Below are 20,311 nucleotides of genomic sequence, written 5' to 3'. Positions count from 1 at the left end.
TATTTGTGCTTTTGAGACTATTTGGGATTTCTTACCCTTTGGGATGATGCATGGTTCATATGTTTTGGTTCCTTCCAATGCTTATGAGCTGACTCTTTGACTTGGGTCCCTTTACTTGTGAGCTGACACCTACTTGTGTCAAGTCTTGGTAGTGGCAGGCACACTTTGCTCCATTGACTGGGGGTGTGCCTACTCACTGGCAGATATTTCATGACATGTTTGGGTGTTGGATTCATGCTTATCGACTGTCATATGCCTATGTTATGCCCGCATGATGCTGGTTATGGTCCTGGCAGTACATGATTGACTTGGGATCCACTTTTAGCACAGTTAGCTCCTATTTATTGAAATCTGTCATTTATTACAGCGAGCTGAAATCTGCAGATTTTGAGCACTTCTCTGAGGGTAATGCTTACTATTTGATGTTATCTTGGTCATATTTGGTGGATAGGTGCTTCTCTTGGTAAAATCCACTCTTTCAACTAGTTTTAGCAGTGGTTTTAGTACATTTTCCGCTAATTACAGCAACATGCGATTTTTGCATTTTTACATTGATTTGGGACAGTATGGCAGCTGGTCATCTGAAGGACACAGCTCTCTTTAACATTGCCAAGTTGGATGGTACCAACTATGGGTATTGGAAGTCCCAAATATGACAGGTTTTGGTGCAGAAGTTGTAGATTAAACCCTTGTGTTTCAAGGGTGTCAAACCTAAGGATATGGATGATGATGTTTGGATGGAAGTTGATGAGCTATGCAAGTCTACCATTATTTTGTCACACTCAGAAGAGGTCCATCATAATGTTGTTGAAGATAAGAGTGAGAGTGGATGGGACTTACGGGAGAAAATTCAAGAGCTTTATGTGCAGTAGAGTCCTGTGTCACAGATGTGTTGGTTGAAGCAGTTAATGGACCTTCGCATGAAGGAAGGGTCATCCCTATCATCTTATTTCAGTCAGTTTCATGCTATCATGAAGAGTCTATTGTCACAGGGTATTGAGTTCAAAGACAACTTGCACCCATTGTTTCTACTTGGCATCTTGCCTGAATCATGGGATGTCTTCTGTACTGCCATATGCACGAACAAGCTTGATGGGTTGAAAATCAAAGATGTTGAGAGTGCTTTATTGACTGAGGAAATCAATAGGAGAAACAATGATGCTTCTTGCTCTTCACATGTATTGACCATTAGAGGTGGCAGACATGGCAGGCATGATAATGATCACAAGGGCAAGGACTCTGAGAAGTCTAGGTCCAAGTCACGTGGTTGTAGTAAGTCCTGTGGACAGAAGTCTGATCTTACCTGTCATTATTATGGGAAAGGAAGACATACTAGGCCGCAGTGCCATAAAATGTGCGATGATAAGTGAAAGGAAAAGGGAAAAGATAAAGTGCAGGAAAAGTCTTCTGAGCGTAGCATAATACCTGCAAAGTCTAGTATGAAGATTGAAGAGGTTAATGTCACGCAGGCCATTGATTCAGATGACAATTACATACTTGCAACTTCTTCATGAGATGCCTTACAGACTTCTAAGATACACTCTATGCATGCGTAGTACTGGCTCTTGGATTCGGGTGTGTCCTTTCATGTGACACCCTGTAGAGATTGGTTTCATACCTATCGTACCATGTTTGATTCTGTGCGTCTTGATGATGACAGGTCTCTTGATATTGTGGGCATTGGAGATGTTCGGCTGCAGTTTCATTCTAGCAGATCTTTTGTTTTGCATGATGTGAGCCATATACCTGGTTGACTCGCAGCCTTATGTTAGCTGGACAGCTTGATGGTACAGGGTATTTTGTGTCTTTTGGAGACTCTGCATGGAAGATTACTTGTGGCAAGCTTATACTTGCAAGAGGTGCCAAGTCTGGCAGCCTCTATCCCTTACTTGTATCAGGAGCTACATTTGATCATGTTTTGTATGTGGGTTCTATTCCCCATGTATCCTTTTGGCATGCTCGTTTGGGACATATGTCTCTTAAAGGAATGAAAATGCTCCGTGTTTTGTAGTATCTTCCACCTTTTGACTCTTCGCATTTTGATTCTTGTGATCATTGTTTGTATGGCAGGTAGACTAGAAATACAAGCTGAAAAGTACCCCTGGACACCCCAAGCCGGCATACAAGACTCGATTGGTTGCTAAGGGTTTTAAGTAGGAGCATGGTGTTGACTTTGATGAAGTCTTTTCTCTTGTGGTCAAGATGACCACCCTACGCTTAGTCTTGGCCTTGGTTGCACAACTTGACATGGACTTGTACCAGATGGATGTCAAGACGGCTTTTCTACATGGGGACTTGCATGATGAGATTTACATGGAGCAGTCTAAGGGTTTTGCAGACCCTGACAGGGAACACCTAGTGTGCAAGCTAAAGAAGAGTCTATATGGCTTGAAGCAGGTACCTAGGGAATGGTACCATGAGTTTGATGCATTCATGCAGTCACAGGGCTACAAGCGTAGCGCTGTGGATCCGTTCTTGTACACAAAGAAAGCCTGTGATAGTTCTTTACTGATTTTGGTACTCTATGTGGATGACATGCTTTTAGCAGGGACAGCTCATGAGAAGCTAGATGCTCTTACGGCTCAGCTCAAAAAGAGCTTTGAGATGAATGAGCTGGGACAGGCATCTCATATACTTGGTATGCGCATTACGCGCGATCGGTCTTAGGGACTACTCTATCTATCACAGAGAGAGTACATTCATAAAGTCCTTGAGCTCTTTTGCGTGCAGGATGTTAAGCCTATTGGCTGCCCATTACCTTCTCCTGTGAAAGTTTCACATGTCGATTTTCCGCAGACAGATGAGCAAAGAGCCGAGATGGCCAAGATTCCCTATACATTAGCCATGGGTAGTCTTATGTATGCCATGATAGCCACCCATCTAGATATAGCTTTTGCAGTTGGGGTTGTGGCAGGTTATATGGCTACACGTGGCAAGAAACATTGGAATGCCGTGAAGGGTATCATGAGGTACCTGAAAGGCACAACAGATATGTGTCTTTGTTATAGCAGCTAGGATACAGGAGTCGTGGGGTACACTGACTCTAATTATACAGGATATGCAGATAGTAGGAAGTCCACTTCTGGCTATGTGTTCACTTATACAGGAGTCGTGGGGTACACTAACTCTGATTATACAGGACATGCAGATAGTAGGAAGTCCACTTCTGGCTATGTGTTCACTTATGCTGGAGGGGCTATCTCTTGGATGTCCAGGGCGCAAAAGTGTATGCCCCTTTCTAATACAGAGGCCGAGTATATTGCAGCCACAAAGGCTTGCAAAGAGGCTATCTGGTTAGGCCGTTTGATTGCAAACCTTGGTATGACAGATGCTATGTCTACATTGCATTCGGATTCTATGAGTGCCATTCAGTTGGCCAAGAATCCGGTCTTCCATGCGAAGATGAAACATATTGAGGTGAGGTATCACTTCATTCGAGAGGTCATTGAGGACATGTCTGTTGACCTTGTCATGATTTTGACTGAGCAAAATCCTATAGACTTGCTCATGAAGAGCCTTACTACTGAGAGCGCTTTGCCTTCCTCAGGAGATTGATGGGCATTGGATGAGATGACATCTTTTTTCTCATCCTGATATACATGTGTACATGTTGTACTATCTTTTCTTTTTTCTCTCTCACTGGGGAAGATTTGCCTTTAAGTGGGAGATTGTTGGGGGTAAAGGCGCCTTCGCCTATCCGCCCGTATATTACTACACTGACAGTATTCACCACTGCACATTACAGGTGGCAGGCGCCCGTCACAGTCACTTATTCTTTATTCTTTTAGTGACAGTTTGAATAAAGGAAGGCCCGGCCACACATTGTGGTTTTTGGAGTTCCCATCTCCTGTCTCTCTCTTTCTTGCTCTTGCTCTCCCGTCATAGCTCTCACATGCAAGCTTCAATCCTTCTCACCTTTCACTAGTAGTAATGTGTATAGTTTGGATGGTCTAAAAATATTAGATTTTTGCCAAATCTAGTATATTTTAGATATTTTTCTAAAAAGATATGGAGATTTTTAGAACTGGATGTCATTTAAAAGAAAAGACAAGTGATGTTTTAGTTAGTTTTAGAGATTTTATAAAAAGAAAAAATAAAGAGAGCGATTTGCAAAACTGCACGCGCCGTGATCGCAGTCTACAGACAAAAAACAACACTTCGAACATAGAAAAGGAGTGAACTGGGAGCTTTCTAAGAAAGTGTCTTGAGGTTTTACCCCCCTTTTGGAGCCAATGGAACCATCAGATTTATGATCTGAGCATTAGATCACTAATTTTTCCAAGATCCCCCTCCACAAAGAGCTCCTCTTCTCAGTCACAAGCCTATTCTCTAATTCACTATAAATATGAGGCATGGGGAAGTACAAGACGCATAAGGAGACCCCGAGAGGCTACGAGAGAGAGGTAGAGAGAAGGATACCCCTCCAAGAGATTACGATAAGGAGCTTGAGAGAGAGAGAGAGAGAGAGAGAGAGAGAGAGAGAGAGAGAGAGAGAGAGAGAGAGAGAGAGAGAGAGAGAGAGAAGAGTTACCCCGAGAGGCTGCACAATTTCCTCTATCTTGATCCTCGACTTAACCATCTTCTCTTACACTCTCCCATCTCAAATCGATTCTGCCTTCTTAATCTCTTGAGTCTACTTGAGGATGATGGCCCCCAAGCAAAGAATGTCACGTGCGGATGGCAATCCCATAACCAACAACGAAGCTATGGGCGAAGGCATCACTATCAATCCAACTGCGGTTCCGATAGTAAGTAATGTATTTCCAAATTGATAGAGGCTTGTTTTGATTCTCGTATGAGATACGTTAGGCCCCATACTATGATGCACAAGTATATGTCATCGGAAGGAATAAATTTCATCTCATGTATTCAAAAGATCGAGCTTGCAAAGTGCATGTATCAAGGGAAGTTAATTGCACCTAGTTCCATATGGCTTGTTCGTTGATAGAGAAGTTACAAGGAAGAATCGGTAAAGGATTATGAATGGCATAATCATGACATTAAAAATTATGCATACAAGTGTTAAGTAAATTTTACATAGAATCCCTCTTTGATCCCAAGGGGAATAGTAGATATGCGATGGAAATGTTATCGCAACTATTCTTGCATTGTTTGGGAAGAATACAATTGGTTTTTTATTGGTTGATCGAACAACATCCTAAATGCTTTTACATTCAATTGGTTGTTAGTTTGTTGTTTGGATGATTTTTCTAAGTGCTTGTGATTTATGGTAAATGCATGGCAAGGGTCTGTGATGACAAGTCGCCATGGGGATAAAGGAATGTTTTCCTAGAAAATGATATTAGGGTTGAATGCCTTGTTGTGCTGGATTCCTAAAGGATTTAATTAAGGAAGGATATTTTGCATGAGTGGATCACCTTCATGATCGCACCACAGATTAACCCAAGATGGCACTGCTCGATTCATGGACTGAAGACCGAGTGGTGAAAAGGCCAACCATGGGAATTATGTTTCGCTCCTAGACAGCTTGCGGGTTAGATGGAGCTCTAGACACCCCTTGCTAGGTCTAGAATGGAGTTGAAGACCTCCATGGCCATCCCAACATCTGGGCATGTTGGGAGATCCTATTCTAGATAATGGATTGAATTTATGGTGCCGCATGATTTGGACCAGTTACTTTTGCAGGGCAAAAGGGATACTTCTGTTGGACAGAAGGGATACATAATTTCTCGTATATGGACGGGAGACAAAGATTAACTTGAAGATAAGTTAAGAAACTTATTTGAACTTGTTTGTCAATAGATTGCTTTGTTCTGTTTTCATGTCTATGCTATAAATTACGCGAATGAACCATGTTCCCTAAAATGCTTAATTAATAAAACTGACTTTAAGTGTTACACATAAATGTGGTAGGACCTAATTAGAAAACTAAAGCTATTGAGGAAAGTGGGTGGATGGAACCCCCGATGGGTGTATCCTACGACAAGGTGGTCCCAGAGAACTAGGAGGCTTCTCACAAGATTTTACCATCCTTTGACCTTTAGGTATTGTTAGGTTAGAACTCGATTCATGTCGTTTTAGGGGACCGGAATGGAACTATGCCCTACGGGTAGAGAGGTTGAGCGGCACATGCCTCTCATTTCCCATTCTCTTTGAACCAATTGCGGCATGGGTCTGCTTTAGCTTGGGTATCTCTGCGTAAAGTAGGATGTCCAGGATCCGACACTGGAATGCTATTAGGAGTCCTTGGCCACTAGGAGCCCAAATTTCACGTCAATCCTAGTGGGTTCAGCCGTGAACGTTCCGTTGCGAGGCAGATTCGGGAAACCCTAGGCAACAAAACTTGGAATATTCCATGGAAGTACCAGGCAATGATGCTTAGATTCGTTTCTTAATAGACTACTAAAAGCGTGCATGGACAGCCTATGGGCGAGCACCTTAAAGTTGGTATCAAAGCAAAACTTTGTAATGATGCGTGATTGATTAATGTATGGTTCATAGACATATCCTAAACAGAATAACCTAAATGGTATTGCTTGATTGTTAAGCACCTCCTGCACCAACAAATGCTGACATGCAAGAGAAGAAATTCCTTCTCAAGCAAATTAAGACACCCGAGTTTGATGGAGAAGGAATAGATGTCGCAGCAGAGGCGGAGATATAGATTGAGTCAATAGGTGATTATTTCTGTGCTTCGAGAACTGCTTCTACCAATCAAATAATGATAGCCAAACTTAAGATAGTTGGCCAGGCTCGATTATGGTGGAAGCAATGGTGCAAGGATCAAGGTATTTTCGAAGCCGCTGTCACTTGGGCTCAGCTGAAAGATGTTGTACGCAAACGATACCTTCCGCCAACCTACCAGACTTTGAGGATGAATGACATTTTCAAGCTCAAGCAACTGGAATTAACCTTGGAAGCTTACTAATCAAAGTTTGTAACCCTACTAAAATATGTGCCACCTATGGATATTGCACAGCAAGTATCCAAGTTTTGCCATGGCCTAAACACTCCTCTGAACCACCGTCTTGAAGCAATGCGTCCAACGGACTTGCAAGATACATTACTCCAAGTGAATCTAATCATCCAAGAACTTAAATCAGGCGATTATAGCAAAATGAATCTCGAGATTTGGGTATAAGAGATGCCATACGTGTGGAGAGATAGGGCACATCCGTAGGAGGTCCCTACCGTCAATGCTTCCATTGTAATGAGCTAGGACACATCCAAGTAGATTGCCCTGATCTAAGTCCAAAATACATTGAGCCTCCAAGAAAATGAAGCTACACAGGTGTAGTCTATGGATATATATAGGAATCAGATGAAGACGAAGACCTAAAACCTACAACACCTCTTCAGGATGACTAGAAATCCTAGAAATTTTTTCAACACGAAATACAACTTGTATTGGAATAAACTTTACTCTTGTAACTACAGTTAACCTGAGTAATATTAGTTGCATCTATTTTGAGCCTAGAACTTATAAATGATTAGAGATACACTGGCAAGGAATGATAGTTATAAATTGCAATGAATTTTTATTTAGTCATTTCTTCTCAACTAATATAGATTGGGTCTTACCAGAATGTCGAAGCTTGGAAGTATTCTTTAGTATTACAAGCAAAGCCAATTGTCCATGGAGCTTAGTCCCAAACTAAGAAGAGGACAATCTAGGAACATGGTTTCCGAGATAAAGGACCACTCCAATCTGCTAAAAGGATCCTATGACAATTTGGTCCAAAGAAGAAAATCCTACCAAGGACAACCAAGAATCTTGTGACCACAAGTGATAAAGTTCCGCGATGTTTCTATTGCAGGGAGTTAGGTCATTTCAAAAGGGAATGTCCAAAGCACCCTAAACACTGATGGTCCGAGTGCCAAAACATTGGACATAACTATGTCAATTGTCCCAACAGAATTCAAAGAGAACTTGAGCTTACAAGAAATGAAGTTGTACAAGCTCCAGTGATCTAGAATATACCAAGTGCTTAAGAAAAACCTAGAAGATATCCATGAGATGTAACTACAATAAATTTTCTCTTGTAATCAATACTCGGATATATCAAATACTATAGGTTGTTGTTTCAAAAGACCGCATCCCTGTGAGTGATTAGATTAGCATAGTGAAAGTGTGGTGGGCCCATAACCCACAGGATTACCCCGGTTTCTCTCGAGATGAGGACATCTCGATTTCTCTAAGGGGAGGAGGATGTAATATTTCCATGCAATTAAAATTTAGTTGGTTAGTTCGAAAGTTAGTTAGTCAATTAATAAGTTAGTAAGGTTACTAACTAAAGACTAACTAAGATAAAAACTAACTAACATTAATAACTAATATTTTTCATTTAATTAAAAATACTTTTATTTAGAAAAATTGAGAGATAAATCTGATATTTTTCTCGAATTGACAAGGATCGCAGCCACCCTTCACGAAAGTTATAACGTAAACGAGACTTATGAGCTATATTAATCACTAGTATTAATGTGTATAGTTTGGATGGTCCAAAAATATTAGATTTTAGACAAAAATAATATATTTTAGATATTTTCCTAAAAAGATATGGAGATTTCTAGAACTGGATGTCATTTAAAAGAAAAGAAAAGTGATGTTTTAGTTAGTTTTGGAGATTTTATTAAAAAAATAAATAAAGAGAGAGATTTGCAAAATCACATGCGTTGCGATCACAGTCTACAGACAAAAAACAACACTTCGAACATAGAAAAGAAGAAGTGAACTGGGAGCTTTCTAAGCAAGTGTCTTGAGGTTTTACCCCCTTTCAAAGCCAATGAAACCATCAGATTTATGATCTGAGCATCATACCACTGATTTTTCCAAGATCCTTCTCCACAAAGAGCTCCTCTTCCCAGCCATAAGCCTATTCTTTAATTCACTATAAATATGAGGCATGGGGAGGTACAAGAGGCATAAGCAGACCTTGAGAGGCTGCGAGAGAGAGGTAGAGAGAAGGATACCCCTCCAAGAGATTACGATAAGGAGCTTGAGAGAGAGAGAGAGAGAGAGAGAGAGAGAGAGAGAGAGAGAGAGAGAGAGAGAGAGAGAGAGAGAGTTACCCCGAGAGGCTGCACAATTTCCTCTATCTTGATCCTCGACTTAACCATCTTCTCTTACACTCTCCCATCTCAAATCTATTCTGCCTTCTTAATCTCTTGAGTCTACTTGCAGTAGACGATGGCCTCCAAGCAAAGAATGTCACGTGCGGATGGCAATCCCATAACCAACAATGAAGCTATGGGCGAAGGCATCACTATCAATCCAACTGCGGTTCCGATAGTAAGTAATGTATTTCCAAATTGATAGAGGCTTGTTTTGATTCTCGTATGAGATACGTTAGGCCCCATACTATGATGCACAAGTATATGTCATCGAAAGGAATAAATTTCATCTCATGTATTCAAAAGATCGAGCTTGCAAAGTGCATGTATCAAGGGAAGTTAATTGCACCTAGTTCCATATGGCTTGTTCGTTGATAGAGAAGTTACAAGGAAGAATCGGTAAAGGATTATGAATGGCATAATCATGACATTAAAAATTGTGCATACAAGTTTTAAGTAAATTTTACATAGAATCGGTCCTTGATCCCAAGGGGAATAGCCGATATGTGATGGAAATGTTATCAAGACTATTCTTGCATTGTTTGCGAAGAATACTATTGGTTTTTTGTTGGTTGATAGAACAACATCCTAAATGCTTTTACATTCAACTGGTTATTAGTTTGTTGTTTGGATGATTTTTCCAAGTGCTTGTGATTTATGGTAAATGCATGGCAAGGGTCTATGATGACAAGTTGCCATGGGGATAAAGGAATGTTTTCCTAGAAAATGATATTAGGGTTGAATGCCTTGTTGTGCTGGATTCCTAAAGGATTTAATTAAGAAAGGATATTTTTCACGAGTGGATCACCTCCATGATCGCACCGTGGATTAACCCAAGAGGGCACTGCTCGATTCATGGACCGAAGGTCGAGTGGTGAAAAGGCCCACCACAGGAATGATGTTTCGATCCTAGTAGAGAACTTGCGGATCAAGTGAAACTGTGGACACCCCTTGCTAGGTCTAGAATGGAGTTGAAGACCTTCGTGGCCCCCAACGTCTGGGCATGTTGGGAGATCCTATTCTAGATAAAGGATTCAATTTATGGTGCCATATAATTTGGACCAGTTAGTTACTTCTAGAGGGAAGAAGGGATACTTTTGTTGGATAGAAGGGATATATAATTTCTCATGTATGGGCGGGAGACAAAGATTAACTTGAAGATAAGCTAAGGAACTTGTTTGAACTTGTTTGTCAATAGATTGCTTTGCTCTGTTTTCGTGTCTATGCTATAAATTACATGAACGAACCCTGTTCCCTAAAAGGCTTAATTAATGAAGCTGACTTTAAGTGTCACACATAAATGTGGTAGGACCTAATTAGAAAACTAAAGCTATTGAGGAAAGGGGTGGAGGGAACCCCTGACGGGTCTGTCCTATGGCAGGGTGGTCCTACAGAACTGAGAGGCTTCTCACAAGATTTTACCATCATTCAACCTTTAGGTATTATTAGGTTAGAGCTCGATTCATGCCATTTTAGGGGACCAGAATGGGACTATGCCCTACAAGCAGAGAGGTTGAGCGGCGCATCCCTCTCATTTCCCATTCTCTTTGAACCAAGTGCAGCATGGGTTTGCTTTAGCTTGGGTATCTCTGCGTAAAGTAGGATGTCCAGGATCCCCGACACTAGAATGCTGTTAGGAGACCTTGGCCATTAGGAACCAAAATTTCAGGTCGATCTTAGTGGGTTTGGCTGTGAACATTCTGTTGCGAGGCAGACTCGGGAAACCCTAGGTGACAAAACTTGAAATATTCCATGGGAGTGTCGGGCAGTGATGCTTAGATTCGTTTCTCGATAGACCGCTAAAAGCATGCTTGAACAGCCAATGGGTGCAAGAACCTTATACTCTAAGGGTCAACTTATGCTTGTTGATCCTAGTCAGGACCGTGGTTGTAATGTTAGGATAGGCACTAGTAATATTTAAGTGATCTTTCGTCATTCTGAACCCCCGTCCCGCTGCACTTAAATGAATTCCACAATCATCTGAGTCTCGCTACCACTCGAATAGTCCTTCGAGTCACAAGTCCACTTGGACAACCACAAAACCATCTGAGTCTGAGACTCAAAATCGGCCTTGGACCTGATTTGGCTTTAGGCGACCATTCACTTAGAGTGAACAGCCAAGTGCAAGGCCACTTAGACTCAGACAGGACCATTCGAACTCGGACGGCCAAGCACCACAATCCACTTGGACTCAGACAATCTAGACTTGGATAGGACCACTTGGACTTGGACGGCCCACTCAAACTCAGACAATCCGAGTCAGCAGGTACTTAGATAGTTTGAGTCAGGCACTTGGGGATGCTGCAACTTTGACAATAGGACTCAGATAGTTACTCTACTTAGACATTTGAGTCTGCAACAACTTAGATACTATCACTTGGACAAGCTATGTAGAACCTAGATTCTGGAAAATTGGACTCATCCTAGGGCATGCAAAGGCTAAACTCAATCTAGACGACACCTTTGTAGGCCTCCAAACCCATGGAATGACTCATAGGGCCACCAAACTCATTCAGGAATCGTGATCTAACAGTCCAAGAAACGATCGTGGTGCTGATCCTCAACCTCGTGTCCCAATAGACACCCAAACTCATTGACCAAATCTACTACCCCTCAAGTCACACATCTAGGATGTTATAGAGACCAGAACAAACCAGCTAGAGTGGTTGTTAAATGCACGAAAGGATCAAGAAAAGTGTGTGCGGCATTGTATTGTTTTCATTGGATTCGCACACTATATCAATTAAACACTTGATGTGTACATAAAAGCTAATAGCCTAATTTCACACAACACACTTTGAGGAGCACACCACTAGTATTTGAGTGTCCATAATATTTAGGATTGTTTTAAATAACAAGGAACTCACCCAAGATGAGATAAGCTGAACAAACCCACTAATAGGAGGAGACCCCCAAACATTGAAAAGTGACCACTTAGGGAGCAATAGTGAGACAAGCACAATTAGGGGCATATCTCTACTTGACTTGGTCAATGTGATTGATACCCTAATTGCTCAAGAAATTGGCAACATGTCAAGAGCCAGCACCAACCCTAAAAATGACGAGCTTGACTTGGGAAAATTCCCTATCGACATCCAGCACCAAGTGATGACCTGATATGACCAACAAATTAAAATGAAGCATCATGGTAGAATAGTTGAGGACATCATAGCTGATCTTGAGAAAGAGCAAAGGTTGGAAAGGAAGGCATTGCAAGTTATGGCTAGCTACAACCAAGAGCAACTAGCTCAAAAGTTGAGGCTAGACATAGAAATGAGCGAGGTCCAATGCATCTTAGCACTCATCAATAGAACCAGGATAGGATCAAATGGTGAGAGGGAGAGAGCACTAGAATTCTACCTTACTTTGAGCGAGCTTCTCACCAAGCGACTCTTAGACAACATCGCTATAGAGCAGAGCAGAGCAACCCTAGCAACTACACTACTATAGCAGGACTAGGAATCACCTTGAATTCTAGGAGCCAAACCAAGATACCTGTGGTTGCTAAGTACTCAGCTTGAAAATGACCCGTATAGATTTGTGGAGCAGTTTGAGTAAGTATGCGAGGTGAATGGCCTCATGGGCCTTACTCAACGTGCACAAGCTTTCGGACTTTTCCTAGGAGACAAAGGATGGATGTGGTACACTAGTCAAATGCAATAACTTTGATAACCTCAAGAGTCTCTTCATCAAGATATTCTCTGAGGTGGGATACTTTGACAACCTTATCATTAGATTGATGACCATCAATCTCAAAAGGACAAGGAGGATATCCAAGACTACATCACCCACGTGCAGAGTCTCTTTAAGAGAATCCCAATTATAGAGAGTGACCTAGCAAACAAACAATCTCCATTGTATTCGTAAGCAAAATTTGAAGGGAAGAGATTTACAAGACCTTGGTAAGCAACTCAACCCTCTACAAAGGGATGTGCTAGCTAGGGTCTTTGAAGAAGCCATACAAGTGGATGACCTACTCAAGGAGAGAATCTCAAGACCCACAACCTGAGATAGCACTGTCTCTCTAGAATCTCAAAAGAGAGCTACGACCGTTAGTGAAAGATCCAACCAAAGCACCCAAGACAAGGGAAAGAGTGTTGCAGAAGTTGGCGGATGTGAAGCTAGAGTTGGCTAGGCTTCAAGAGATGATGAAAAGACCTGCACAACCTCACATACAATGTGTGCATTGCAGAGAAAACCACATTTCAATTGAGTGCATGGATCCTAGATCTAGACCATATGCCAATTATAGTAGGTTTGTCATGATGCAATGCATTTCCAATTACTGAGGCAGTTGCCATACCCATACCCATACAATTAGCCTTACTATCTAGGGAATAGACCACCACATTACACAAGGGGAGCTCCACTAGCTCTCCCAGCACCCATCAATGATTCAAAGCTAGCTATCCCTAGGATGGATATCAACTCCACCACTTGGATCCATCATGACCCATCTACCGAGCGATGCTCTAATACATTACGTAGAGGAGTCAAATGAGAACAAAGCATACATAAACCCTTATATCTCGTATGACAAAGAGGGCAATCCCATCTTGATGGATTTTAGACTAGTACTAATGATGGCGTTGGGCAGGGGAAGAGGTAGAGGTTTAGGAGGACACAACCAAGAACCCATCACATGCTAGACTTGCAATCACCTAGGACACATCTCATCTTGATGCCCCAAAAGGGAGCAAGCCAATCAAGACAAGGCCGACTTGAGATGCCTTGAGTGTTGGATCACACACTTGTACACCAAGTGCCCTTGATGGAAAACTTTCACTAGTTCTGGCTATTGTGCCATCTGTACCATTGGGACTGTTTGAAGTTGAAATACTTGATGGCAAAGCTATGCCAATTCCATTGAATGTCATGACTTGAGCACAGGAAAAGAAAATCGGTATTTCATTACCAGGATCTAGCAACCTCGATGCAACTTCAATAGAGGAAAGAGAAGACTATAAGAAGGAAAAAGTGGGCTAAGATAAAGATTACACTTAACACAAATAGTGCCACCAGATTACCAAATGGGGAAGCAAGTCACAAACACAAAAGCAGAGATGTCTACTCCTAGGACAACAAAAAAGGTAAGTGCCAAGATTGGAGAATATCTCCATACAAGGCACCAATTAAAAGTGGCTCATAAGGTCAAGGAGTGGGTGAGAGAAGCCCACACCTAAAGGATGAGGAATCCATTATCAAAGTTGAGATCGATGAGCTCTCTAGCGTGAGCACAACAATCTTTCCTACTCAGTTCAAATCAAGAGACGCATGCACACCACCCCACATAGCACTACATAGATAGAGCCTAGACACCACAGGGGGGGTAGACTACCCAAGATCATTGGCAAAAGAGTGTAGAGCCTAACAAAATGCAAGAAATTGGAAACTTGCACACGATGTTGATATCGACCCCTGTGACCCTACCTTTGGGAAAGCTGCTCAGGTAGAATCCATCACTATGGCAAGGGTTGAAGCAGTGGGGGTAGAACAACATAATGAGCTTGGAGTGACCAACTTGACTAATTATGATGCAATAACACACATATGAGGCTTAACCTTGAACTTAGTGCCTAAGTCTTTACACATAAATGCCTTTTGGAAAGGCACAAAGATGCACACAGTCTTGCATGTCAACATACTAGGAGATGCTACAAGGAGGGGAATTGTAGATATAGGAGCTAGAGTCAATGTGCTCAACCATATAGTCCTGTAGACTTGGGGTAACCCACCTTTGGAGACTATAGGGTTTAATGTCACATTGGCTAACAAAATGAAGGTCAGACCATTTGGAGTGTTGAAAGACTGGCCCTTCAAGATAGCGGGAGTCCAGTTCTTAGTGAACTTCATATTCATGAAGAGAGTGGACTATGACATCCTACTAGGGCTACTCTAGATGCAAAACACATAAGTAATAGAAGATTGGGAAAATGATCTTATATTCTTAGGCAATAGATTAAAGGTTGTACGAGTCAAGATGGATACCTAGAAGACCACATCGATTGACCTAGATGCCATCTCTGCTATCTTGAAAGGAGACTCATAGGTTAGAAATTCCTATGGGCTACTAACAAAGTATATCCCTTGCCACGAGAGGACAAGTGGGATTGGATGCATGTGCTAGCCACCATCGATTTGCTATCTTAGATAATGATGAGGATTATAAACAGGTTGTCAGGGTAGCCGGTGAGTCCCACAGAGTCACACCATCTCACTTATCGAAGAGTAGAATCCCACCATCAATGCCACTCTACATTATGGCCAGGAGTTCTAGCAATCAACTAACACCACCGCACCCACCACACAAGACTCCAATGCTGAACCTACCTATAAACATAAGAGTAGCCATCGTCATTGAGATTGAGGAAGAGAATGAGGAAGAATTGGTACTTGCATACTTGCACATATCAATTACTGGTCACATGACATATGCCTTTGATACACTCATTCACGAGGGAGATTAATTTAATATCCTTACACACCATCATTGGACCCTCATTGGGAAGCCCCAACTACAGCCTACTAATGCTAAACTCAACCCATTTGGGGGACAATCCTTCTCATTGCTAGGAAAGTGAAAAATAGCATTCTCTATTGAGATTAAAAGCCTTCCTATGATCTTTTATGTGATACCTAACACCAAGGCAGCTGGTAAGAAATCATTGCTAGGACACACATGCAAGAAACAAGCACACTACAATGTTGACTATGACTCAACGCATTCATCTCGCCATTGCCAATGTTTTGATAGTGATGGCTTTCAGCAAGGGGGAGCATGGCTCCATAGAAAAACTTGTAGCAATGCCATGGATAGATGAACCAAGTGCAAGGTCTAAGGAGGGGGTCGTAACTTGTCCCACCTTGCCAAGACAAACCACTTGCCACCTAAAGGAGCCACATCCAAGACCAGTGAGCATGCAATAGCTCAAATGGATGCCCAAATGCCAACTGTAGCCACCTAGAAGCCACAAACCACACAAACTTTAACTATAGAACATCATGCCCTAGGCCTAGGAGACAAAGTTGGCACTACAAAAGCAGATGAACGGTCAAGCCGCAATGGGTACCCAAAGACCTGTTGCATGCCCAAGGCTACTATGAAGGCAAAAACTGGATTTGGTTGCCCAAAACTATGAGTGGCACGTGTGTCCCTCCATCCAGGCCAACATATTGCTAAATCAAGGATCCACTTTATTGATCTAGGAGAAGTATACATCATCAAGTACTAAGAGATGAGATGAAGGCCAACAGATTGCGAACTCAAGGAAAGAAACATATAGATTTGTGGGTGGATGAAAATATTTATCCCAAGGATCCTTCAATAGGTAAACATCCTAATTTTTTTAATTTTCATGACTAGTGAGATATTTGGGGGAAGGTTAGAATGGGATGCTTGGCTATTGTAAAAGGTTATACTCTACATCTTCCACATACATGACTGAAATGAATGAAATGAGAAGAGCATTATCTATTGCATAAACAAGTATTTCTAAGCTTACAAATAAGATTGATGTTTTGGAAAATGATAATAAGTCATTTACAAGACAAGCTAGCACATGTAAAGAAAACTCCAATAGGATTCAAAGAGAGAAAGAGACCATTAAAAAATATAACTAGCTTGTATGAGAGAGTAAAGAAAAGAAGATTCAATCTTGCAAAGAAATGTCTCTAACATGTCAGGCATAAATATTCAAGAGAGTGAGGAGAGAATCAATATTTTAAAAGAAACCATGAATAAGAATGATATTTTGAGGATTCTTAAGTCACCTCAGAACATGGATTTGAGAGACCCGACTCTCAAAGAATTGGTCAAGGACTTAAAGGAAACAATAAAACCAAACAAAATTGTAGAGACATGTGATACTGTGGGCATTAGTCGAAAAGGTTATCGTGCTATCTCAAGATTATGATTTAAAAATCTGAAATGTAATAAAATAACTGCATTTGGGTTGCCTCAAGCCCTTAGAGTACCTGTTGCAAGGACTGCCATGAATCTTAAGATTCCACAAGTTTTTGGGGAATACATTCATATTGAAGCATCTGTGCCATATGAAAAGAGAAAAAAAAATCTAGTTTTGAATACAATGTGTTTAACAATATATGAGTTGATCTAAGAAGAGTGCAGATTGCAATGGTTCACATGTAAAGACTCACGTTAGAGGAATGCCATGATGTTTTGAAGTTTTCCTTGAAGTTAGATGAAGCACAAATTCAAAAATGATAAAAAATGAAAAGAGTGAGCATTTGCATCATGAACACGGTATTGGAATACATCAATGGTGGGGATCAAGCACTAGGGCATAAGTTCCAATCTGAGATGAAGATTTGGTGGGTTAGTGTAGCTTAGGTACCAATTGAGAATCATCAAACACTGAAATGGTTGTTCACTCATACAGGTATTCCAAACATTATTAAGTCTCAAAGTGAAGGAGAAATGTTGGTTGTTGATGGGGTTGGTAAGGTTAATGTGGAATGCCACATGAGTGCTTACTTGAAAACTATCAAATGTATGCTTAGAATATGTAATGGGGCAAATGCAAAATACCCTTGTATTTATTGCATGGAAAATATTGGATCTAAAGATTGGAGCAACTTGCACCCTGCAAAAAGAGCCCCAACTGGAGACGCTATAGATTTGAGTAAAAATAAAAACAAGGAAGATATATGGGATCCAATTCTTTCAATTCCTCTTACAAATGTTCATATATGTACTTTGCATGTAGAGATTATAATTATTGATAAACTTCTCAGGTTGCATCTTGACTATGCATACTCAATTAAGCCCTTGTCTTTACTGGATGAGAGTATTGACAAATGTGAGGTATTACTCTCCAAAATGGATTTTCATGAAGGTCAAGTTCACTTAAGAAAATATCCAACACTTTCAGGGAAACAAGAGATGTCTTGGCTTATGTCTCAATGGGAGGCTCAAAAGCTAAATGCTTTTTAGGAAACCATGCACAAAAACAGGTGGAGCATTGGAGAGAGTTGTGTAGGATAACAACAAACATTGCAAGCACACCACAACTTGCATTTCTAAGGATGGAGGTTTGGAGACATCTTGATGTCTTCCTAAAGCTCCTCAAGCAACAAATGAAAACCTACATGTATCCAAAAGAGTTCAAATGTTCGATTACAAATCTTGTTCAAGCAATAAAGGAGGTACAAGGAGAAAAGGATATCACATTTTATTTGGTAAGAGAGAATATTTAATCCAAGCTTTCTTCGATAAATTTTCCAATGGCATAAAATGATTGTTACTCTTTTGAATTTGCATCATATCATTTATATCCATGGGCCTTACTTTGTGGAGGAGCAAGGCCCCCTAGCAAATTATAACAACCAAGGTATGGAAAAATGTCACTATCAAGCACATACAAGTATTTTTCGAAACACAAGACATGGATGAGGAGTTACAAAAAGCAATGCTCTTGAGGAGCTATTCAATTGGATTTTTCGACAACAACTTCAAAGAATGAATACTAATGGTGACAATAAAACTTGAGAATTCATAATATTTTTCAAGAAAGAAAAGTACAAAGCTAGTTCTCAAGAGCCTTTACATTATCCTCCCCCTCCGGGATATTTCCTCTATAATGTAGAAATTTTCTTCTCTTGAGCCAACTATTGATTTTATATCAGTTCGGTTTGCTGCTAAAGTATAAGATGAGAGGGCTTGAAAGCATCCTGCTCTAGAAGTATAGAAACCATGACCATAACCAAAAATCCTGATTGCCGCAATCTTTTCCAAAAACATCACCTTGTGTGCATTGTACCGTAACCCAGAGAAACCAAGTAGCCTTGTAAGCTCTCGTCCCTTTACCCCATCCCAAGAAGTTATCAAAATCTTCAATCTCCAATTGCAAAAATATATAAATATCAAAAAATATCTGAAATCAAACATATTAATGTATATCTTACAAAATTTGAGATAATAGTACCGATTGATTTTCATCATTCTCTAGCTTAGTTGGATTCCATATGTTAATTGATGATTGTGCCTCATTGATATCTTCCAATTATTTAACATACTTACTGCAACTCTTCTCTTCCAAAATTGGAAATTCCAAGTCAGTCTTAAAGGCCATGGAACTCCTCTTCAATAATCCCATACTCTTTATCAACATTATTTGCCTTATTAAAACAAAGAGAAAGGGCATCCCTTGATTCAATAAACTTGTCATTTGTAATTTCAATGTCGAGTTTAAGTAGCTCTTCTTTCGATTCATTTTGGACATCAACAGTGCCATTTGCAGCATCAAAATCCTCTGCAATAATCGCTAAACAATAATCCTCCCTAAGATTGAAGAGCCTTGTCCCCCTTGATAGGGAAAGTTGGAAGTGAAGCAATAGTATAGAAAGAAGAGTCACATACAAGATCTGCATTTGCATGGTTTTTTTCAATAATGGTCTCAGTTTTGAATTGGGAAACATCTAGTTTGCTAGCAATATTGCTCAATGTCCAAACATTCCTCTACATCCTTGTCATTTGCTACCTCATCCAAAAGGCAGAAATTGGAAAATTTTGGACCCTCTAATTGTTATTCATAAGATTTAACATGATATTTAACAAGAGTATACGCAATGAATACAATTGGTTTTGACATTAGTCTGCATTTCCTAGAATGAGTACAACAAAACAAATCTGAGGTTCAAAACCTGTTAAGAGAACGAGATGTACACTTTCTTGAAGACAAAACCTTCTCTGAAGGTGAGCTCCCAATAGGTATGTGAACATATTCCTTTGCATCCTTTTCAACCATCAAAAATAAAAGACCTTCAAACTTAGCAAACTCTCCAAAAAAAACTTCTTACATGAGTTCAAGACATGTCAATATCCTAGTCAGGGTTGAAAATATCATTTTCAATTCTGTAGTAAGATAACACCATGCCATTCTAAAGAAGAAAGTCTAGGAACCTTTATGTGATGGAGAAACCTCTGTGATTTGAGACAATCTAGGAACCCTCAATGGTGACTTGCCTTTGATTGGAGACTTCCTAGTTATTCCCACACTTACTGTGCTAAACAAGAGGAGGAAGTTGTGGGAATTTTAGGGGAGAAGGCAGGACAACCAGAAGCCCTTGATCCTGATAACAATATTTGTCTTTTCTTATTAGGGGTGACCTGCTCTTGGGAGCTTGCAACATCCTTTGGTTCAGACATAAGTGAAAACACAATATGATGCTAAAGTGTGCACCCAACCTCACGAACAATGCCTCCTCACTTCGTATT

The sequence above is a fragment of the Lygodium microphyllum genome, chromosome 16, assembly GCF_053477565.2.
Source record: "Lygodium microphyllum isolate KBCC chromosome 16, Lygodium_microphyllum_v1.1.10, whole genome shotgun sequence".
In the NCBI taxonomy this organism is placed as follows: Eukaryota; Viridiplantae; Streptophyta; class Polypodiopsida; order Schizaeales; family Lygodiaceae; genus Lygodium; species Lygodium microphyllum.
The sequence above is the reverse complement of the archived record's forward strand: the minus strand, read 5'-3'. Positions refer to the sequence as shown.